Source organism: Carettochelys insculpta, chromosome 18, assembly GCF_033958435.1.
Source record: "Carettochelys insculpta isolate YL-2023 chromosome 18, ASM3395843v1, whole genome shotgun sequence".
In the NCBI taxonomy this organism is placed as follows: domain Eukaryota; kingdom Metazoa; phylum Chordata; order Testudines; family Carettochelyidae; genus Carettochelys; species Carettochelys insculpta.
This window is the reverse complement of record NC_134154.1, coordinates 15,823,550-15,846,470: the sequence shown is the minus strand read 5'-3', so window position 1 is coordinate 15,846,470 and position 22,921 is coordinate 15,823,550. Positions and strand designations below refer to the sequence as shown.

Below are 22,921 nucleotides of genomic sequence, written 5' to 3'. Positions count from 1 at the left end.
GTTCTTTCACCTTCACCCAGAATTTCATAGAGTCCAGGAAGTAACCTCAGGCAGTCATCTTGCATGCCATCTGATCACAGATTGCCAGCCATGTTTCTCTTGGACACCCAAAGTCTCTTCACCACTGATTGGTCTCCCCAAATGGCAGTAAGATCCAGAATCTCCTGGTGACTCCAAGCTGGGGCTTTCTTGAAAGCCTGAGAAGTGCTAGGCAAATCACTACCCTGCATGCTCATGATTGCAGTACAGGGCTATCAAAAATTGCTACCTATGTGGTATGACGGCTATCGATGCGGTGTGACGTGATGGGCAAAGGGATTTTTTCATAATGGGCACCCTTTATATTTGCAGGCTGCTGAATTTCAATTCTAATTCTAATTCAAATTCAAATGCAAATAAAACTTCCTGGGCTTACTTTGGCCTTCTTCCTGCACAACTAAGAGCAGCACACAACAAAACGGCCATAGTTGGAGGGTCACCGCTTAGCTTTGTGGGATACATACAGGACACTTCTGGAGTCTCATAAATTTGAATTAAAGATATGGCCCTTCCACACTAGCCTTGATTCAAATTTGATGCTATAGCTTTCCTGTAATACCAATATTTTGTAATCAGTATTACTGCTCAATAAATCAAGTTAATAGTATTAAGTGTGAAGACAGTCATGTTTAATATTGAGATAAGACCTTGAAGTTCGATTTTATCTTGTAGTATAGACACAGCCTATGACAGAGAGCAAACTGTCCAGATGCTCACACTGCTTCCTGTCCAAGGACCACTGCTACTGCACTGAACCAAGCAGCACTAATGCCATGACACTATATCTTCCCAAGACTGAACATTTGCTCACAACCTGGAAAATTGACCCAATCAAGGTCAACCTTCCAGGGTTCAAATCTGCATGCCTAGTAGGGACATGCAAAATCAAACAATCTGGGGTCAACAGCTGATCCCTGTACTCCTCGATATCATGAGGAGTAAGGGAAATCAGCCAGGTAAGTCGATTGTAGATAAGGTGATTCTAGAGACACAATTGCTGTACCTGGAATTGCATATCTACAATCAACTTTAAGGGCCAGAGTAGACTTTAACCTCCAGTGGTTCACAACCTTTTCACTAATGAGGACCTCCAATCACCTCTCCAAACAGTTTGCGGAACCCCATCAAAGCCTATTCTAGATGTTATGTATGCTTCATTAAACGAAAATGGAAATCACAACATAGATTTTCAGAGAACAATTAATAACATTATTGGAAGATATTTAATTTAAAAATAATAGTTGATTGTAACTTTGCAATTTATTTAAAACTTATTTTCTATGATTATTTTCTTTATCTTTTTTTCCCCAAGGACCCTCTGTAATACACTCATGGACCCCCAGGGGAACCACTGACTCACACTATGCATGACAGTGCCACTGGGTAATGTCTGCCCTATGAATACTATGATTAGTTGAAATAGCAAGGAAATTGTCATATGCAGAATTTAATTACTGCAGATGGAATACCGGCCAGACTATCTGAGCTAACAGTACTATTTGTGCAAATGTCATAGGGTCTTTAATAACCATTTTGTTTAGGATCATGGTTTTATTTCAGCTTTAAAGGACAAGGGCCTCCATTTGGAACTGTACCACCTAGTGGGAAAACGTATGTGGGAAAGGAAGGTGGCTGTACACCAGGGGACTTCTGGGACTGCTGGGGCCAGCGCAGCTCACTGTCTTGCTCTGTCATATGTCTGTACTGCACTGGTCAACATGGGGCCACCTGGCAGCTGAGGACAGTCAGAACACACAGGACTCTGACCATCACAAGCATAGTTTGACTTCTCTTTCTGGGTGGGGGCAGCTCCAATCAGGCCAATGGGCGGCAGGAGGGAGGGGAATTCCAAGGCTGCCAGAGGCTTGCAGTTTGCTTGGGAGGGAACAACACCATCCGGACCCCCAGACGACATCCATGTTGATCCTACCCTTATGCTGGGGCCTGTGTGGTAGTGGCATGGTACAGCTTTCCTGAGAGCCTCTGCTACATTCCAGGGGAATTCCCAGATGGGGAATTCCAATGATTTCTCACTCCATTTGTCCACAGGCACACAGCCCAGAATGAGAGCCAGTAAGTTCAGTTTCCCAGTGGGCCCTGCCCTGTGATGAAGAAGTCAGCTCAGTAACAAGCTAGAAAAAAGAATGTCCCTGATGTATTACTAACATCGCTTCTCAGATCTCAGTTGAGTTTGCCCATCACAGTGGCAACCCAGGGGAAGACACAGAGGTGGTCGTATGGAAGCCAAGAATATTTCAGACCTATTGGAGAAACAGCAAATAAAGGATCATTATTACAAAACCATCACATGGCTTACCCAGCAGGCAAGGACTGGAAAAATATGCATATCAAGCTGAATGAACTGGCAAAGCTGTTATGGATATGGGAAGCAGGGAGTTTATATCTTGCTGGCTGGCACTACGACCATATCTGTGGCTCTATTAGTGTTAAGAGTCTTTTGCTTTTACGAGCACTAAATTCACTCAAAACAAGAGGCACAAACAAAGCAAACAAGCACTGATGCTACTAAAATGAAACACTGCACTGACTTCGAGTCCACAACTCATTTTTATTTCAGGCAGAGAGAAAAACCACCCAACACTCGAGCTTGTCTGTGCTTTTATAAAAAACACCTCTTGTGTGATTAGCCTTAAACCTTGATTTTCTCATTGCTGAACTGCTGTGAGAGGCTTCCACTATGATGAATTGTCTCTGTGGAAGTGCCAGAATCAAGAGATGTGTATATTTAATGATGTATTAAGGAAGCAGTATTGGAAGCAGTATCTGCTTCAAAACCTGAACTGGACTAATTCAGGTGCAAATTTTAAGGAAAAGGAGAAACCCCCTAATCTCAGGGCTTTAAAAAACAATTAGTTTTAAACCTTACATGGACTGGGAGATTCAGTTTAATGAGGATGCACTTAACAAACTTTCCTAAGGGAGCATCTCAATTCCTCTCTGGACTTCTCCAATTACCATCCTTCATCTTCTGAGGGGATACAGTGGAGTGTAATCTAAGATGTCAGTTCAGAAATGTACAGGGATAATTTTCTTTTTCTGGAACTGAAAGCAGCAATACATCCAAGAGACAGAAAGGAAAATGGTATTGCACAGAGGTATCTGTGTTAACTGTGAGCACTGATGGGGAAGAAACATTTTTGGATGGTCTTTCCACAGCTCTTGATTGAGCTGGCCAGATTTTCCAAACATGATACTTACAAAAGACCTCTTTCAATTAGGTTACCCCAGGAAGATTTTCAGATTGTGGAAAAAAGTCTGGTTTGGGGACAGTACTGTAGACCCAAATTAAATATTCTGCAGTTGGTCACCACTTAAAACTCCCATACACAACACCAAGAATTCTAAGCAGGGAGAAACAGGTGGAGTATGCAATGTATGCCTTCTTCAATGTTATCAGAGAGACAACTCTGTGGTGTAGCTCCAAATTCAGATTTTTGCTTAGTGTTTGTTATAAAGCTACACCTGCCATATTTTTATAAAAATATCTGAATATGAATATGAATATGAATATCTTGAATATGCTTTATGCAAAACAGTCCAAGAAACCTATCATTCAGGAGCCTGTGATTTGGTGAATGTGCATATTCTATAGGCATGTATCATTCTTGTAAGCACAGTTAGAAATGTGAAGTGTAAACTTGCTTATTAACCTAGAAATTCTAGTGAAAGCCATTACTGCTACTTAATGGCATGGGGCTCAAAACAATGCTCTGTAAATGGCTTTGTTTCTCCTGTAAGCCTAACCTGTGGTTGGTCTTACAAAGACGTGACTAAGACACTTGGTGCTGGACTCCATCTTCAGCTTGATATTTTCCCCATTGGGATGGGGAAAATTGAACCAAAGAAAGATTTCCCGCCCTGGTGAAATTCCATTTAAGGGAAGCCATCAGTGATCATCTTCAGCTTGCTATTGCTATTGCCTCCCCACCTGAAGAGGATACACAAGAAGCTGTCAGACCCAGGCCAGAGAAAAGATGAACTCTGTCTTAAAGGGTTTTTCCTGAGATACATTCTCAGGTGAGAAATCATGCTTTGGGACTTCTTTTAGGCTGTCTCTATACTACAGCCATCTTTCGAAAGATGGTCTTCCAGAAGATCTTCTTTCGAGAGAGCACATCCACACACAAAAAAACAGATTGGAAAATCAATCTTCTCTTTCAATAGAAAGCATCCACACAGCCCCCACTCTTTCAAAAGAACGCCAGGGACTGAAAAATCCAGAACCATGAAGGCTGCTCTTTTGGAAAAAAGGGCCCCTTGGAGTGCCGACACACACTGTTTTTCAAAAGAAACTTTTGAATGGAGGCACTCTCCCTGATCTGAGAGCAGAAGGGGTCTTCCAGAAGAGCTGCATTCTTTCATTTTCAGAGCAAAACAGCGCGTTTTGTATGTCAATGCTCTGTGTGTTCTTTCAAAAAAAGGCCTGATTTTTTGAAAGAACTTGCTAGTGTAGATGCAGCCTTAGTGTATTAGGCTTAATGGGTATGTTTTGTTGTTTTGTTTACTTTAGATTAAGATCTTGCTTTTCTTTGTGTCTTTATACTTTAAACCACTTTAATCTTGCTTCTTAATAGAACATTTCCATTTATTAGCCCACACTGTGTAAGTAATTGCTACATGGGAGAGGGGAGGTTGCAACAACTCTATTTATCTCTCCTTGATAAACAGAGTGAATTTATGAACTTTGTTTAAAACTATTATACAGAGTAAGACAGATTTATTTGAGGTATTGGTCCTTTCTGAGGGATGATCTTGTGGGTGCTGTCAAGTCCCTGCAGGAGAGTCCTCCCAGAGCTGAGCTGTTACTAGAGTCTCTGCTACTCTTCTGGGTGGGGGCTGTTTCCCCAGCTCTGTTTCTTTGCTGCAGGGAGACCAGAGCTTCTAGCTCAGCAAGACACGATGGTGGAGTATTCCAGAGACCAGGTAGGCAGGTTCAGCAGTATGAATAGCACACTGGGTGACAGTCTCAAGAGGACCTCTGTGATCCAACCAATCATATCTGTCATATAGATACAGTATTATTTTACCATTAAATGAAATACTGATTTATGCCAGCTGGAGATTTTCTCCTTATTAATTCACATTTGATAAAAGAGCAATTAACACAGCAACGGACTTTTTTGCCCCACTTTTCATCTAGCATTTCAAATATAAATGTTGAAATAGTGCCATTTCTCAGTAGTGGATATCCGTACAGATGAAATCTCCCGTTTCATTAATGTCATCACTTAAATAATATTTAATGTTGTTCTGCAATTGATGAAGCTTTGGAATTCAAGAATTTGTATGCTGGGTTTCTAGCACAGCCAGAAATTTCCCTTGACAGGTGTCAATTCTAAGATTTTGCTTACAGAGGGTTTTGTATACATGAAAATATGTCACGGTGTTTTTTTCACTTCCTTCTTCTCTCCAATGGTGGCAAATTGTTTCAAAACAATAATGAATGCATATATGCTACATAGGTCTCACCATTTGATTGTGAATATATCACCTGCTAGAAACAGCAGGTTCCCCCTGCCACCAAAGTGTCTGGCTTGCTATTAAAAACAAGCAAATCCTTATGCATATTCTTCATCAGAAGAAAAAGGAAGATACATTGATTCCTTCATATTGTAAGAAATACAAGCTATTTAATTCAGATAAACTTTTCTTCTTTCTTTCTGAATCTTAACTCACTGAAAAAGCCAAGCTCAAAACCCAAAGCTCATACAGCGTTCCCTGCAAGCTGAGCACTTGGGTGGCCTCCCAGGAGAGATTCAGTTGCTGCCTAGCTAATTAGCAGAACAACCACAGATGGAGGCATACGTTTCTATTGGTGGTGCACATCTTCATTTGTCTTGGTGCATGTAAAATTTATTGTGCCACAGATGGAAAAATTACAAGGAACATAACTCATGGAGATTCTTCACTTCTAGCCCACCCTACAGGCAGAAATGACAAATCTATGGAGAAAAGGCATTCCCAGGAGACTTCCAGCTCCCATTTTCCTAGCAAAGAGGTTCAGCTACATTATACCACTAAGCATGGGTAACCTGTGCATTAGAGTCTATTCCAGTTAATCTCTCCCTGTGCTGTTGGTGCCCATGGAATGCTTGTGTAAGTGGAAAAGAGTCCAATCGCGGTGTTCAATTTGGTGGCACTAATGGGTGCTCAGAACACATCTGAGTAAGCAGCTGCAAAGATTTCATAGAATCATAGACTCACAGGACTGGAAGGGACCGCAAGACATCATCGAGTCCAGCCCCCTGCTTCAAGCAGATCAACCCCAACTAAATCATCCCAGCCATGACTATGTCAAGCCAGGACTTAGAAACCTCTAGGGTTGGAGATTCCACCACATCACTAGGCAACACATTCCAGTGCTTCACCAGCCTCCTGGTGAAGTAGTTTTCCTAATATCCATCCTGCTCCTCTCCTGTAACTTCAGACCATTGCTTCTTGTTCTGCTGTCTGTCCCCATTGAGAACAGTTTCTCTCCATCCTCTTTAGAGCCTCCCTTCAGGAAGGTGAAGGCTGCTATCAAATCAACCTTCAGTCTTCTCTTCTGCAAAATAAATAATCCTTAATCTCTCAGCCTCTCCTCACAGGTCATGTGCTCCAGCCCCTTAATCATTTTTGTTGCCCTCCGCTGGACCTGCTCCAGCACATCCACATCCTTTCTACAATGGGAGGCCCAAAACTGGACGCCAAACTCCAGATGTGGCCTGACCAGTGCCAAATAGAGGGGAACAACAATTTCTCTAGATCTGCTTGAAACACTCCTCCTAATGCATCCTGTAGTGGGGCAGCATGGCCACCCCACCACCCAGAAGGGGAGGACCCCTTCCAGCAGCCATTTTGTATACAGCCTGTCCCCTCCCAATCACTGACCGAAAGTCAGGAGGTGGAGCCAGGTTATAAAAGCCCAGCCTAAGGGCTCAGATGGAGGTGGAGCCTCTAGAGGATGGTGATGGCCTCCCCGCCTGGGAGGCTGACGCCCCAGTCTGTACTGGGTTGGAAGAGGAGCCAGGGGATGGCCCTGGGCTCCCTGCCTGGGAGGCTGAGGGCTCAGTTGGAGCTGAGCCTCCAGAAGATGGCTCTGGGCTCCCAGCCTGGGAGGTGGAGGGCTGGGTGAGGGTGGCTGAGGCCTGGATTGGGCTGCCTGGGCCCCTGCCGCTCCTTACACTCCGGGTCCCCAGCTGAACCTGCTGCCTGGAGAAGACCAGCCAGACCCAGAGGACTGACCGGAGTACCCGCCACAGCCTGCACCACGAGCCAGCCTGAGGCAGCAGGAGAACCAGCCTTGGCCTGCCCCCCAAGCCATCGTGAGCATGTGGAACTGAGTAGCTGTTCAGGCCTGGATTGGGACAGCTGGACTCCAGCCGGACCTGACATCCTGGACACTGGGTATGTGCTGGGGGGAGACCAGGAGTGGCCCGGGGGTACAGAGGACCAGTAAAGCTCCTTGGGCAGCGTGTTGCAGTGTGGATTCCCTGCACTGCTGTTGACCAGTGCCTCTGGGCTGGGATGCAGTGGAACAGGTGGGCCTGTATCCCCCCTGCCACCCACTTGCTGGGTGGCTGTCTCCTCCCTCTCTGCCAGCACGGGCAGAGTTTTGGGTTTGGTTGCTGCCCTGCCCTGAGCTAAGGCCAGGGGCCACCAAAGACTGGGGGTCTGCTGTTGCCCTGACCTAGGGCAAGGCCCGTATTTGAGCTAACTTCCCCCAGCACCTGTCTGAGGTAAGGCAGGGGCTTTGGAACTGTTGCCTTTCACCCACCTGAGGCAAGGTGGGATCCCCCCAAATGAGTGACCTGGGGGTTGGTGGACATTCATGGAGATGGGGCAGGATGGCCACCCACAGACCCAGAAGGGGAGGAGCCCTTCCGGGAGCCTGAACCAACTTCACAGCCCAATATGCCGTTGGCATTCTTGGCTACAAGGGCACACTGCTCACTCATATTCAGCCTTTCATCCACCATAATCCCTAGGTCTTTTTCTGCTGTACTGCTACTTAGCCAATTGGTCCTCAGCCTATAACAATGCTTGGGATTCTTCCATCCCAAGTGGAGGACTTGTACTGGGCTGGAAGCTGCCCCCAACCCCCAGCCCTGCAGCAGCGTGGGGCCAGAATGCTGTTGTGGGCCTGGCACCCAGAGCCAGAGCCCCCACTGCCCCACCAGCAGCCTCAGCTGCAAGAACCTGGTGGGGGAAGAGCTGTACTGGATCCTCGCTTTTTACAAAAAAAGCATTGCACAAAGCTGTCTCTGCTCTCTTCTTTGGAGGAGTCCTCTGCCTTCAGGATAAACAAGCAGGAGTAATGTAGCACATTATACTTTGAAGTCATCCAAACAAATAAAAACTTGAGCTCTCTTCCTGCTTCACTTTCCCCAGGTTTTAGAAAAATTCTATGTTGTTTAAATGACATACAGGTTGAACCTCTGTAATCCAAAACTCTCTCATCTGGTAACATCTGTAATCAGGCATGATTTTATAAAGGGGTGGCCAAGTTTTCCGTGGTCCCATCAAGTTTGTTAAAAGCCACCAGTCCTGGCTCTCTGTGTTCTGTGCTATTATTTAGTTACAATTTGCCCCAAATGCCTTTTAAGAGCCCAGTAAGCAGTGGAAGTGTTAACCTCCTATGTTCCGGCAAATTCTCTCGTTCAGCACTGGTCCTGAGGGGGCCAGGCGAGAGGTTCCACCTGTCCAAACTCCGTTGTTGTCTCTAGCAAAAAGAATCTTTACCAAGTGTGTCACTGCTCCACAATTACGCAAAACTATTTCAGATGATCCTGCTGCTACCCCCAAGACCATAATCCTCACCTGCAATCAGACACAAGAAAACTTCTAACAAACTACAGCAAAAGCAATATGTCTTGTATGAACACTGGCCCGTTGTAAAGTCTGCCTTGTTCAGTTCCACTGAGGCTGCAGTTCCCAGGAAGGAAAAACTCCCTTTGCTTTAAAATAGTAATAGTTCTCTTTTGCTAGCTTCAAAAAATGACTGTGACTCTCATAACTTTATTTGCATTCATTACAACAGGCAGCGGTGTCTTTAAGACACCTATATGACAGGAGATCAGACTCAATAATACAAGGCATGAGAGTGAATAGGGGAAATTAAAGATACGGAAAGCTTGTTTGGTCAACTGGTTCATTCCTGTCCAAAGATCAGTGTAGTTTGTTTTTTATTTTTTCTAGTGCTGATCCCAGGTTTTTAAAGTGCAAGCTTCCTCCCTAGTTTCAAGGGAGGAAATTCCATTTTTTAATGGCTCTCACTAGTAGAAAACTTCCCTGGGACTTTCTTTTATATTTGTGTCAACACCTCTTAAAAAAAAACACTTTGTAAAGGAGCTACTGTTTACTCTCAAGACTGGGCATGCTGTGATCTCCTGTGCTTGTGAAGTACACAAATCATGACAAACTCTCTGAAGTGAGCAGAGAACAGGGAAGAATATTTAGTTGTAGTGAGTTTAAAGTACAATGTCAAATGAACCAAGAATGTGATTCAAGGTTTCCTGCCTACTCAAATACAACAACCACTGCACCTATGCTTACTAGAGTTGACTGTGATGCAGAACCTGGCTTTGACAATTAATATACAATAAGATGTGGCAAGCCATAACAAGGCGAAATTGTTGCCTATGAATGTAGAATGGGTTTTCGGATCAGGGCATTCATTTGAATGATTCTGTTGAAACTGGATTTGCCAGTTCTGCTGTCATTATCTCATAGGTTAGTGTTAATAATTAAGATCTATGTTATGAGCTTTGTGATATAATTAAAGTCAGTGCTTAATTAGAAAACCTAGCTAACACTAAACAAAGGGGAATCAATAACGTATCTAATAAAGAAAGCCAGAAAGAAATTGATTTAAGAAACAGCTGAGAGCTAATAAGAATACTCACTATTGCTTATGGATAGGCATTTCTGTGATGGGCAACCCTAACACATGGGAGCTCCTATCCCATCATGTCTTAAAAGCCAAGCAGTGCCAGGCCCTGTGAAGACCAATTTGGAACACCTCCCTAACTCCTTCAACAAGTCCTGAGATTCCCTATGCATAGTCAGCAGGGCAGCCTGTCCAGTTACCTCAAGGGGCAGTGAGGCAGGACACAGCATGGGAAGTGTTCCATATTCCTACTATGGTAAAGATTGAAGTGTCTCGTCATCCCAAGTAGAGCATCTGCACTAGTGACAGCAAGATTAATTCCTCACCCATTGCCATGTAAGACCAGCTAAAGGAGACTTTCTACAGACTGGTCTCCTTATTACCATGCCTGGAAGATGGAAAAAGTGGACCAACCGGCCTGCAGGGTTGAAGCAGAGGTGGGAGAGATGCAGGCTCCTCAAGGTACCTAAATATAAGTGGGAGTTGAGGGAAAGACTTCCCATAGGCTTGCATAGATCCTATAGTTGCGAGGAGGGATGGTTTGAAATCCTAATGGTACATAGGACAGTTGTGTGTCCATGAGACTACTGGATCAGAAGCCCAAGTCTTCTCCCAGATTCACACAAACCTTGTCTAGAAATAATTGTGCAAATCATGGAAAGTTTGATGTTCACCACAAATTGTAAGATGAGGAGAGCTTTTGCCTCCTCTCTGGTTTTCTCCAGCTTCAGCTAGGACTTCCATTGATAAATGCTTTTTGAAAGGCAGCACTAACCCTTTAGGATGCCCAGAGAGCTGAGTAAATCCAATTGGCCCAGATGCAGCAGATGAGGAAATGTAGGCTGCAAGCAATATCCCGAATGAGATCAGTAAGAACTATGAAGCTAAGCAGTTTGCACAGTAGCCATCTAGTGCCTTGGGCATGAAAGGAGAGAAGCAGCAGAGGATATTACTCAATTCAGTGGCTCTGTTCTTGTCTACTTAGACAAGGCAGAAAGCCAGATGAAAATTGGGCAAAGTGCACCTACTCAAAAGCCTTGCTGTCAGTTATGTGTATGCAATACAACGAGTCTGCAAGCATCTCTGGTCCATATTTGGAGATAAGCTGGAGTCAACAGAACTACAGTGACACTCACTAGCTGAGGAGTTGGCCCTTTCTGTGTGAATTAAAAAGAGAAAAGTGCCACCCATCATAGCTTTTAAAAACAGAAGAGCCTTGTGTTAATACTAGCCAAACTACAGACAGGAATGATTCATCCCCAAACTCACCATCAGGGTTTTAGAAATGCTCCCAAAGCAAAAGTTCCTTATCCTACCCAGCATTATGGGTATTAAAAAATGCCTTTGTGGACACTGATTTTGAAGCTGGTCGAAACACTTTAGTCAGGCCACTTCTCACTCAGCTTTTCTCAAACATAAATCATCTCAAAGGCTATGTCTACACGTGAAGCCTACATCGAAGTAGCCTATTTCGATGTGGCGATATCGAAATAGGCTATTTCGATGAATAACCTCTACACGTCCTCCAGGGCTGGCAACGTCGATGTTCAACATCGACGTTGTGCAGCACCACATCGAAATAGGCGCTGCGAGGGAACGTCTACACGCCAAAGTAGCACAGATCGAAATAAGGGTGCCAGGCACAGCTGCAGACAGGGTCACAGGGCGGACTCAACAGCAAGCCGCTCCCTTAAAGGGCCCCTCCCAGACACAGTTGCACGAAACAACACAAAATACACAGAGCCAACAACTGGTTGCAGACCCTGTGCATGCAGCATGGATCCCCAGCTGCAGCAGCAGCAGCCAGAAGCCCTGGGCTAAGGGCTGCTGCACACGGTGACCATAGAGCCCCGCAGGGGCTGGAGAGAGAGCGTCTCTCAACCCCTCAGCTGATGGCCACCATGGCGGACCCCGCTATTTCGATGTTGTGGGACGCGCAACGACTACACGGTCCCTACTTCGACGTTCAACTTCGAAGTAGGGCGCTATTCCCATCCCCTCATGGGGTTAGCGGCTTCGACGTCTCGCCATCTAACGTCGATGTTAACATCGAAATAGCGCCCAACATGTGTAGCCATGACAGGCGCTATTTCGAAGTTAGTGCCACTACTTCGAAGTAGCGTGCACGTGCAGACATGGCTAAAGTGTCATTTTCCTCAGACGTAATTCTGTCCATTCCATTTTTCCTCTCGGTTGCTCTGTGCTCTATTCTCTCTGTTTTAATCAGGTTAGATTGGAAGTCAAATAGGTTGGTCAGCATCAGACACTATACTCCAAATGTGGTCTAAGCAATATTTTATACAGGGCTAGCAAAATATCTTTGAATTTATGCAGAGCTGGTTGAAAATTTTGACAGATTGGTTTTCCATCAAAAATGCAGCTGAGTCAAATTTTAAATACTTTGCAGGAACATGTTCATTCTAATGCTATTTTTATAATGGGAACAAGTCAAAATGTTTAATTTTAACTTTGTTTTGATTAATTTTGTTTTGACTTTTATATTATAGTAAAATAATGTGTGTGTGTTGTGACAAGGTCCCTATCAGTCCTCTAGGGAAGGGTTTCCCAAATTTATATAGTTGGGACCCATTTTTTTTCAGTATCTTTTTTTTGCAGACCAAAAATATAAACATATTAAAAAAAATGAAAAATGAATACATTTGCACTATTTATTATTTATTCACTATAATAATAGTACATAGCAATAATTTATATATTTTCTAAGGGCAGGTATTTTTTTCCATGGACCAGTAGTGGGCCACAGACCACGCTTTGGGAAACGCTGCTCTAAGGGTTTCTGTGATTCTCTGTGGTTTCGTGTGTACCTCAGAGACAGATGGTGGCTCCTTAGCTAGGCAAGGGCCTCCGCTTACTGAGTCATTCTCATCACAGGCAAGCCCGCAGTGAGGGGGAAGAAGACCCCCATTACAGGGTTGAGGTTCCCTGTTTACCCAGCAGGGCAACCTTCAGCAGGAGGGGGTGGGGAGTCCAGACTTGCCCACCATCCTGGACTCTGGTCCAGGGTCCCTAGGAGACAGAGGCATCTAGTGGGGCTCTTACCCCTGCCCTAACTTAGCGACCTCTCCCTGAGCCCCTTCTCCCACCGCTTCCCATGGGTACCTGGTCGTACTGCTCTGCTCTGCTCGCAGATCTCCAGCCTTTTCCTCCTTGTGCACATCTGAGCTCCTTCCCCTTCCTGCCTGGGGGGGAAGCCTTTCATAGTGAGTCAGAAGGTATATCCCAGCAGCAGGTGCCTGATTGGTTCTGTACTGCTGTCTGATTCTCAATGAACCCCAGCTGTGAGCCTAGTTAGGGAACAGGAATGCATTGACCCAGTTCCCAGAGTACAGCAGTGCCTCGATTTATGCGTGGGTTGTGTTCTCACGCAACCACGCGTAAGTGGAATTTCGTGTAAGTCTGGGGTGGCTTTTTTCCCAGCAGAATGCACGTTCTGTAGCTGGGGAAGCAGCGGGAACACCTGGAGCTCCTTTTGAAAGGTGAGTCCTGGGGTTGGGGGGGCAGTTGGGGAGGGTTAAGACTGGTGGTGGGCTGGGGCCGTGGGAAGTGGGTAGGGGGTTAAGCCTAAGGTGGGTCAGGGCTGCAGGGGGGGAGGGAGATGGTGAGCTGGGGCCGTGTGTGGGGAGGCAGTTGAACTGGGGCAGGGGGCGTTGATCTAGAACCATGAACGGGGGTGGTGAGCCGGTCCGCAGGGGGTTTGGACCAGGGCCACGAGTGGGCGGTTTGATCCAGGGCTGTGGGGTTTAACCGGAGCTGCACATGGTGGTGGTGAGCCGGAGCTGCCAGGGGGAGGGGTTGAGCCAGAGCTGCGCACCAGGGTGGTGGGTTGGAGCCATGCTCAGATGGTGAGCAGAGCCATAGGGTGTTTGAATTGGGTCCGGGGGGGTTGAGCTGAAGCTGTGCATGAGGAATGGTGAGCCAGAGCTGTGTGCAGGGGTGGGGGCTCAGCTGGAGCCATGCACAGCTGATGAGCAGGGCTGCGGGGGGTGTTGAACTGGGGCCATGCAGGGCCGGGGGTGGGGTTGAGCTGGAGCTGCGCATGAAGGGTTGTGAGCTGGAACTGGAGCCAGAGCCAGGCGCAGGGATGGAGGGTGAGCCAGAGCTGTGCACGGGTGGTGAGTGGGGCTCGCAGGGGGTTGAACCAGGGCTGCGGGGTTGAGCTGGGGTTGAGCTGGAGTCACGTGTGTGGGTGGTGAACCAGGCTGGGAGGGTGGGGTTTGAACCTACATTGCTCAACCTGCATAGAATTTACATTATGAATTTTAATGTGAACCATCTTAAATCATCTTTCTCCAGTCAATGGAACAGAGTTCTGGGTCACCACACTACCTCAAAAATAAGGTGTGAGGCACAGGAAAACAGTGTGGGTGGTGAGTACTGTATGATATTAGCTCTGCCCCTCCCCACTCATTGATTTTACAATGGTAATTCATTTATCTGATCCTCTTTGGAAGTAACTCATCTTCCTACGCTGCCTCTATAGCTTCTAATGAAGATGGCCACATCTAATGGAGTTGACCACAAGAGCTGCTCCCTTGTGCAGGCCTTCAGGCAGAAACCCACAGGCCAAAAATTTGCTTCTCTTCTCCCATGGCACTCAGATAAATTATACGTCATAAGTGACTTTCCTTGGTAAAGCTATCAATGGATACACCTTACTCTAATACCATGCAGCTGTCTTCTATGTGAAGAACAAGTTTATTATGCTATGTAAGGAAGAGAAAAATGTCTCAGACAAATGTATCTTCTTGGAGACATGAAATAGCTAAGTCTGGAACACCTTAGGTACTGAAGGACAATTCCCAATGGAATGGCTCATTTCTACCCAGAGGTCTTAGAGCTGCTTGCTGTAATTAACCCCCTGAATGAAGAAACCAGAGGTCTATTTACTAAGTCTTTCCCCTTGATAGCCCCATTTGATCAATTCCAGAACTCTTTTGATAGGTAATTAAAAAAGCTTTTCCAAAGGTACCATGTGCAGTGAACCACTAATTACTTTTCAGCACCCCAGAGATGCAATTCCTTTGCTATTGTGAAGTATTAACAGCAAACAACTAAAATGTCTGACTCTATAAAGGTGCTGAATAAATTAAAGTCATTTCTTCAAGACTGAGCTTTCTCTGCACTTTATGGCTGAAAATTTCAGTTCTTTCACTATTAATGAGTTTGCTCCTGAAGGTGACATTTCCTCAGTACAAATATCCATGACCATAACACAAAGAATTATCTTCCTTGGCTGATATAGCCAGTAGACTCAATTCATCTATTAGTATTATGGCTGTCGCACAGCTGTCACAAGGGGCTAGGCATGGTCTTGCACAAAAGAGATCAGTTAAATTAAGATCCTCACCGAGTGGCCACAATTTCTCGTAAAAGCCAGTTTAGCTCTTACAGAGCTGTAAAATCACATTAACTCTTCTCAAACTTGTGCATAATTGTATCACAGCAAGTGTTTTTGACAAGAGAAAGTATGCATGGGTTTGGCTGCATCTACTCTAGGAGCTGAGTTGAGATTCCCAGCTTAAGAAAACATCTTTCATGTATGCAAAACAGGAAGTGACTGTCTAGGAAGGAGTCCTACAGAAAGGGATCAAGAAGTCATAATGGACCACAAGCTAAATATGAGTTAACAGTGCAACACTGTTGCCAAAAAAGCAAACATCATTCTAGGATCCATTAACAGCAGTGTTGAAAGCAAGACACAAGAAGCAATTCTTCTGTTCTGCTCTGCATTGATCAGGCCTCAATTGGAGTATTCTGTCCAGTTCTGGGCACCCAATTTCAGGAAGATGTGGAGAAACTGGAGAGGGTCCACAGAAGTGCAACTAAAATGGGTAAAGGAGTAGAAAGTCTGATGTATGAGGGATGGTGGAAAGAACTGGGCTTGTGTAGTTTGGAAAAGAGAAGACTGAAAGGGACAAGATAGAAGTTTTCAAGTACTTAAAAGGTTGTTAAAAAGTTTCGGGAGAAAAATTGTTCTCTTTGATCTCTGACAATAGGACAAGAAGCAATGATCTTAAATGGCTGCAAGAGAGGCTTAGGCTGGACATGAGGAAAAACTTTCTGTCAGGGTGGTTAAACACTGGAAAAAATTGCCTAGTGACCTTACGGCATCTCCATCACTGGAAATATTTAAGAGCAGGATAGATGAAATCTGTCAGGTATGATCTGGATGGTGCTTGGTCCTGCCATGAGGGGCAGGGGACTGGACTTGATGGCCTCTTGAGGTCCCTTCCTGTTCTTGCATTCTATGATTCTCAGCATGGTACCACAGGCAGTATTGAGCAGCAGCATGGGCTAGCTAGCCCAACTATATACTAACAGGGTCCAGGTGGGTTTGTAGGTAGCCTGTGGGCTACCCCAGCTATATCACTATATTTAGTCAGTAAGCTCAATGAGAGCTTGCAAGAGTGTTTCATGGGAGCTGGGCATCAAACACACAGCTCTAAGTGAGGGTGTAGCATGTGTGTATTACATAACACCCACATATTTATGTTGCAAAGTCAAGCCCCAGGAAGTTAGGAAAAACTGTTTGCCCATGCAAACCTTATTGGGACCCTGTGCACCAAATCTGTGCACTGAATGAGGCAGGATGCATGTAGGAAAATATAGTATGTGATCATGCAACTGAAGAATATATCAAAACGCATATGCACAAGGAAGGAGAATTAAGATTACTGAGCAACCATAAAGCTGTTATTTCCTGACTTTTCAGGACTTAACTTTACAACCCAAATATCTTTCTTTACATATGTTTGTACACAATTTCCTATGTGTGGTTTATTTGGTTGGGTTGTTTTTTCTTTCTCTTTTAGGGGAGAGATAAAGCCAAATTCTTCTGTGCACAACTGCAAACCCCCTTGACTAGTCATGCAAAATCAGGAGGGACTGAGTGCTGAACTTTCAGCGTTGTAGCCCTTGAACTACACAGGAATAATCACATTCCCCAGAAGCAACAGAAGGCTCTTGTCCCAAAACAGGGTTATGGTGCAGGGGCCATGTCCTGGGTCCAAGAGCAGAGGCCTGACATACCCCAGCTAAGCCCAGACTTCTTTTGCTCTTTACCCTTCAGCACCTCTGAAAATCAGGCCACTCATTACCATCCAAGGATATAGGTCAGTCGTAAGCAAGGATATAGGTCAGTATTAGGCACTTATGTTTGAACATTCTGGCTGCAGTCTGTGTCAAAATTCTACTTGTCCACTGTGATCTGGAGAGCATATTAATGTCTTCATTGGTACACAAAACAGAAGCTTGAGTATCATCAAAAGGCAGCTGTTAGATATGGAGCCCCCTCATCTCAAAGAAAAATGGCCAGCACTCTACATAATAATGGTGATTTATTAGAAAGAAGGTGTTGGCCAACTGGGTTGTAATATGTGGAGGTAGATGTTGTAGAAGAAAATGGATATTTAGAAAGACATCTTTGAGCTTGTTTCTCGCAGGTGAAAAACTCACAGAAGTGTCTTGACGAAGGGTAGAGAAGACCAAACTGTCATAGCAGTGGGCCATCATGAATGATAGTATTTCCAATAAGATTTCTCTAGTAAATGGCATTTTTCCCAGAGCGGTATCCACACTGTCAGCATTGGCTCAGACAGGTGCAGACATGGAAGAGTGAAGTTTGCCTCCTGTCCATGAACAAGAATTACAAGAAAAGAGCTGCGTATTTCAGTGTGGCATAGGAAGTTTTGCTAATGCTTTACTGCAGATTCCCTCTGGAAGGTCAGAAGGAGCAGGTTAGGCTTCCCTCAGACTCAGAGCTCAGACTCATCTGTATCATGCTTTTCATGGTAGCAGCAAAACTCACAGCTTCCAGGAGGAGTGCTTTTTTTGTGCATAACCACAACACTGAGAAACTCCTGCAAGAAATATAGAGCTAGATGAATACAGAACAGAGCAAATATATACAGAAAAATGTATTAGTCAATAGAGCCCACAGATCAGTCTAGCAGCTGAACAACGTCATGTGTTGATAAAGAACTCAACAATGGCAAAGAGCTGTGAACAGGGCCGCTTGTGGGACAGCTATCTAAACCAATTCACTCTCCCTTCTGTAACGCTGACAGACCCGGGTTCCCGAGTCTGTCAGCGTTACACTTCCTTCCACATTTCCCCTTCCACTTGCTTTTGCCTACCTTGATGAACACTGAGAAATTTCAGAAATGTTCAGTGCATCCATTTTTATGAAGGGGGATCCAAATAATCCTACCAAAATCATTAATTCCTTAGGTATTCACTGCAGCAAAAATAACTCTGAACAACTCATTTAGCATTTGTGTGGATTGCATAACTATACCTGTAGAAGTTCCACTAGAATTTAGATAACAAACTAGAATCATTATTAACTAACTAGACTGTAATTTTTAAAGCATTTCCATACCATGTATTTTAACAAATCAAAAAGGAATAGAACACATTACACCGATTATACCAAGCTGCAAAGTGAAATCCCCATGGAATCCAATGCAAAATATTTTTGCTGAAAATGTGTGGAACATCATTGAGTCATAATTAATCCAGATTATTATACAACATTTTGCCCTTGATTGTAGGGTATAAGTATCACTTCTGATATTTAATTCTTGCATCTTGCCAGAGCATTATGGATATGTCTACACAGCAGTGTTATTTTGAAACAAACTATTCCAGAAGAGTTTTTCTAGAATAGCTTACTTGGAAATAATGCTGCTACACACAAAATGCATTTCAAAATAACCCTCAGCTATTTTGAAATACAATGTCTACACACAACAGAGTGTGTTTCAAAATAGAGCCATTGGGTGCACTATGGTTTATTTCAAAATAGGCTCTATACCCTGTCTACACAGCCCCTATTGTGAAATTGGCGCTATTCCTCATGGAACGAGGTTTGCCTATTTTAAAATAAGCAAACCACTCTTTCAAAATAGTGGTTGCATTGTGTAGATGCTAGCAAAGTTATTTCAAAATCTGTGTAAACATACCTGAACAGTCCTAAATTGCTAGAACATAGAAACTGACAAAGGAGGCCTATAAAATTCCTAAGTGAGGGTCACCAGTCCAACTCCATGATCATCAGATCTGGTGCAGGTGAAAGGCACTGTGAAATCAGGCTTTTCAAAATGCTGTTGGCAATCCAATCTAATTAGCTCATATAAAAAATCCATTAAAAAAAAACTTCCTCTGGTGTATCTGGGAGCCAAGAGAAGAGAGAATAGCGATATGTTTCTTACACCATGATTAGGTCAAAAGGCGACATTTATTGCAGTCAAAAGGACTGTAATTTTAAGTGAACTATTTATCACAATTAATCCCATTTGGCACCTGAAAATGAAATGCCTTGTGTTGTATTAGTGTTTCCCCATTTCTGGGAAGGGCTGTTTGGCCTTTGCATTTGAAGGTCAGACGACATCAGCAGGTGGGAAAGCAGAGAAATGCAAACATTCAGGAAAAGCAGCTTGCTGGCAGGAGTACACAGGCATGCAGATTTCTTTGAAATGGAACAACATCAGGAGTTGCTACAATTTAATATTCCTGGCATTGATTCCATCTGGCTGTATGTCCCCTCTATGAGACATGCCTTTCTGGTTTCCTGCATGAATTAAAAATGCATTCAGAAAATCCATGGCATAGCTGTACACTTACTTAAGGTGTACTAGGAAGAATCACAACTAGAATGCTTACCCTATCTCTGTATAGAAGGTGGACAAAAGTGGTGACATCTACAGTAGTTAAAATATGAAAGTCAATATTTAAAGGCACCTTTTTTTTCAAAGGACCAGTAATAGGTGCTGAGTTGGTCTATTTACATGTTACAACATCCATATTTTCATGGATGAACTGTATTCACATACCTAAATTGGGTCAAATAATCCATGCACACAGAGAGCTCATCAAAAATGTCCCCAGTTGGCATCTTCAGGTTAGTGGGATGGACAGACTTGCTGGGCCCCAGCGCAAGGTGCAGAAGTGAGCAATTCCATGTCCCCAGCAGTGGCGGGAACCTCAGGCAGAAGGGGCGGAGTTTGGACTAGCCTTCAGCAGGCTGTCCTCGGGACTACCTAACGTGCACTGTGTGGGGCTCTGGTGGTGATTTAAAGGGCCTGGGGTTCCAGCTGCTGCTACTGTTTTTTGAATCGCCTGGCCCCAGGGTAGTTTCCCCTTTGCTGCACCCTCGCCCCCATTGGTGGCTCTACTTCAGGTGTGCGCATATGAGGGAGTTTGAGTGAGCAAAATGGAAGTTAGATTGGACAAGAAGGATGGTGTAGAGGACACTGTGCTGGTGTGGGACTCAGGAGTTGTGGATCCAGCTCAGAGAACAGCCACAGACTTCCTGTCTGATCTGTGGACATTAATTCTACCAAGCTCTTCATCTGTAAAATGGAGCTATTACTCCAGAGCCTAAGAAACGATCTGAGGATACACATAAGAATTGCGGGGTGTGATCTGCACACTTCCTATCACTAATTTCTAATGAAAACTGGCCATCTAAACCCCTTCTTCTGCTTTGAAAATTTCAGCCATAGTGTAGGGACGAAACTGCTCTGTGGTCACACCATAGCACAGGTTATACCTCTTAAATCTGGTACTTTCATCTGCCAGCTGGACCACAGACGTTGCAGGACCACAGAGTCCCAGGGCAGGGGCTGGGTCCAGAGCAGTGATTGGCAGCCTGGCATGCACCAGAGCTGAAGTCCCTGCTGGCCCTGCTGCACCATGGCAGGCAGAGGGCAGAGCACCCACCAGAGCAGAGGGATCCCACTTGAAGAGAGCGCTGTAGGTGGAGCCCCCCACCCCACCCCCTGCTGCAGCTCTAGTCTGGGGCTGGAGCCCCACTAAAGCCTCCCACAGTTCTGGGCTGGGACCAGAGCTCCCATCTGCCAAAGCTTGTGGCAGCTCAGCGAAGCCCAGAGTCCCCCTGGGAGCAGGGGGTTGGGGCTGGCTGGGGCAGAAGCCCTGGACCTCCCCTTGTCTGGCAAATGCTGTCATTTGGGACCTGTCAGGTCCCGAACCAGGCTGGACCAGGGAGATGCAACCTGTAGATTTCTCAGAGTACAATATTCAGGTATAACACTGAACAGCAGAGAAGTCAAAAAAGTAATTGATACTAGTTTTTGTTCTGCTCCCTTCTTTTGTGGCAGTACCTGGATCATGTGGGTATCAAAGTGAGAGTTCCCAGGCACATCTGGTGTTATGTGCCTGTAGTTTCTAGAATCAAAACAATGCTGCTTGTGAGACTCACAGCAGAAAAGTGCAATCCAATGAAATATGGCACTGAATGGAAGTAGGATCTCCCTCTGAGACACATAGATAAAACTCTCCAAATGATATCAGCCTCAGTCCTGAATTTTCACTCATTTTTCAAAGCAAATTCAGACTAAAGGTTTGTTGAGGTTTGGCCACGTGCAGATACTGATGTATCCAAGCCTAACTAGAACCACTCCAAGAGTGTCAAAATACCACCCAGAAAGCCGCTCTCATGGTATTTCAGACATTTAATGAGACAAGTATCAGAGGGGTAGCCATGTTAGTCTGGATCTGTAACAGCAACGAAGGGTCCTGTGGCACCTTATAGACTAACAGAAAAGTTTTGAGCATGAGCTTTCATGAGCACGGACTCACTGTGCATCTGATGAAGTGAGTCTGTGTTCACGAAAGCTCATGCTCAAAACTTTCCTGTTAGTCTATAGGTGCCACAGGACCCTTCGTTGCTGTTAATGAGACAGGAGAATCTTATGGGAGTCCCTGCTCAAATGGGGCACCCAAAAGGTTTGGAATAACTGTGATGCATATCTGAATCAATAGTCAAAGCTTTTAAGTAGAGCCAAGACAGACCCTAAATCCAAATTTGAGCATTACCAAAACCTCACACCTCTGCATTTTGGAGTATATAGCAGCTGGTCCAAGCTTTGCAACTTTGGCTTCTTGGTACCTTCTTTGTGGTTCACCCACCCCCATTTACTAACCATGTGAGTTTATCAGCTAACAAGACATGATCCAAAGCCCACTGAAGTCAACTGAAAAAATTCCCATTGACATCAATGGTGTTTAAATCTTTAAATGGCGTTAAATCTTAATATACGTTTCTAGTGATTACAAGATAATCCCATACTGGAAGATTTAACCTTTCTCCAGACAAATCCCATGTTAGATTTTCATCACACGTAAACCAGGTGTAACAGCTAAAAAATATTCTCCTCCCCCTCCTTCCCTCTCTCTCTCTCACACACATGCACAGTCTCAATCTCCCTCTCATCTTCATAATTTAAAGTCACTTTTCCACACCAAGTATCTTAGCACATGAACGCATGAGTCTGCAATTCTGGTTCTGGACTGGCACATAACATCTGAAGAAATCTGTGGTTAGACTGAAATTTTGTTTTGCTAAACTTAGTTTCTGGCTTCTTGAAATTGTCTGAAAGCTTTCTAAAATTGTAATCCACTCATGGAACATAACTGTTGTGGTAGACTAAACTTTTCTCCCCACATAATGAGGTATTTTTATTTAACTTTCACTTCTGCCTGGGAACCCCAATGGGGATTTTAAAAGAAAATTATTATTAGAAATTAAGTATTCTTTTCAGTTCTGTCTACTGAGAGCAGCCAAGCATTGCTGCTGATGTTCACTGCATTAATACATTTACTGATTGTCATTCTCAGAATGACTAAGCTCATGACTTTTCTGGAGCATGCATAATGATATAAATACGAGAGATTTGAAAGGCACTTAACCAACCTATAATAAATCAGTAAAAATATTAAATGTATAATTGCCATGTCAAACGCAGTGTAGACATGTGAAGAATGTAATACTATAGTGCAAATATACACATTCCACAGACAGTAAACAATCTTAAGTGCATCCCTGTCTGTAATTAAAGGGTCCTGTGTCATTGCCTTATTACTTTTTTCATCACAATATATTGATGAGTAAATACTCTGCCTCTCCAGTTATTTCATAAGAACACCCCAAGTGCAATTAAACACAAAGCA

At 44.4% G+C, this 22,921-nt stretch overlaps 1 protein-coding gene across 1 annotated transcript in view; it reads right to left on the bottom strand.

The window, feature by feature from the left end:
* GALNT9 (polypeptide N-acetylgalactosaminyltransferase 9) overlaps nt 1–22,921 on the bottom strand; it is a 299,274-nt gene that overhangs the window by 234,175 nt on the left and 42,178 nt on the right. The gene's annotated exons all lie outside the window — the stretch shown is intronic.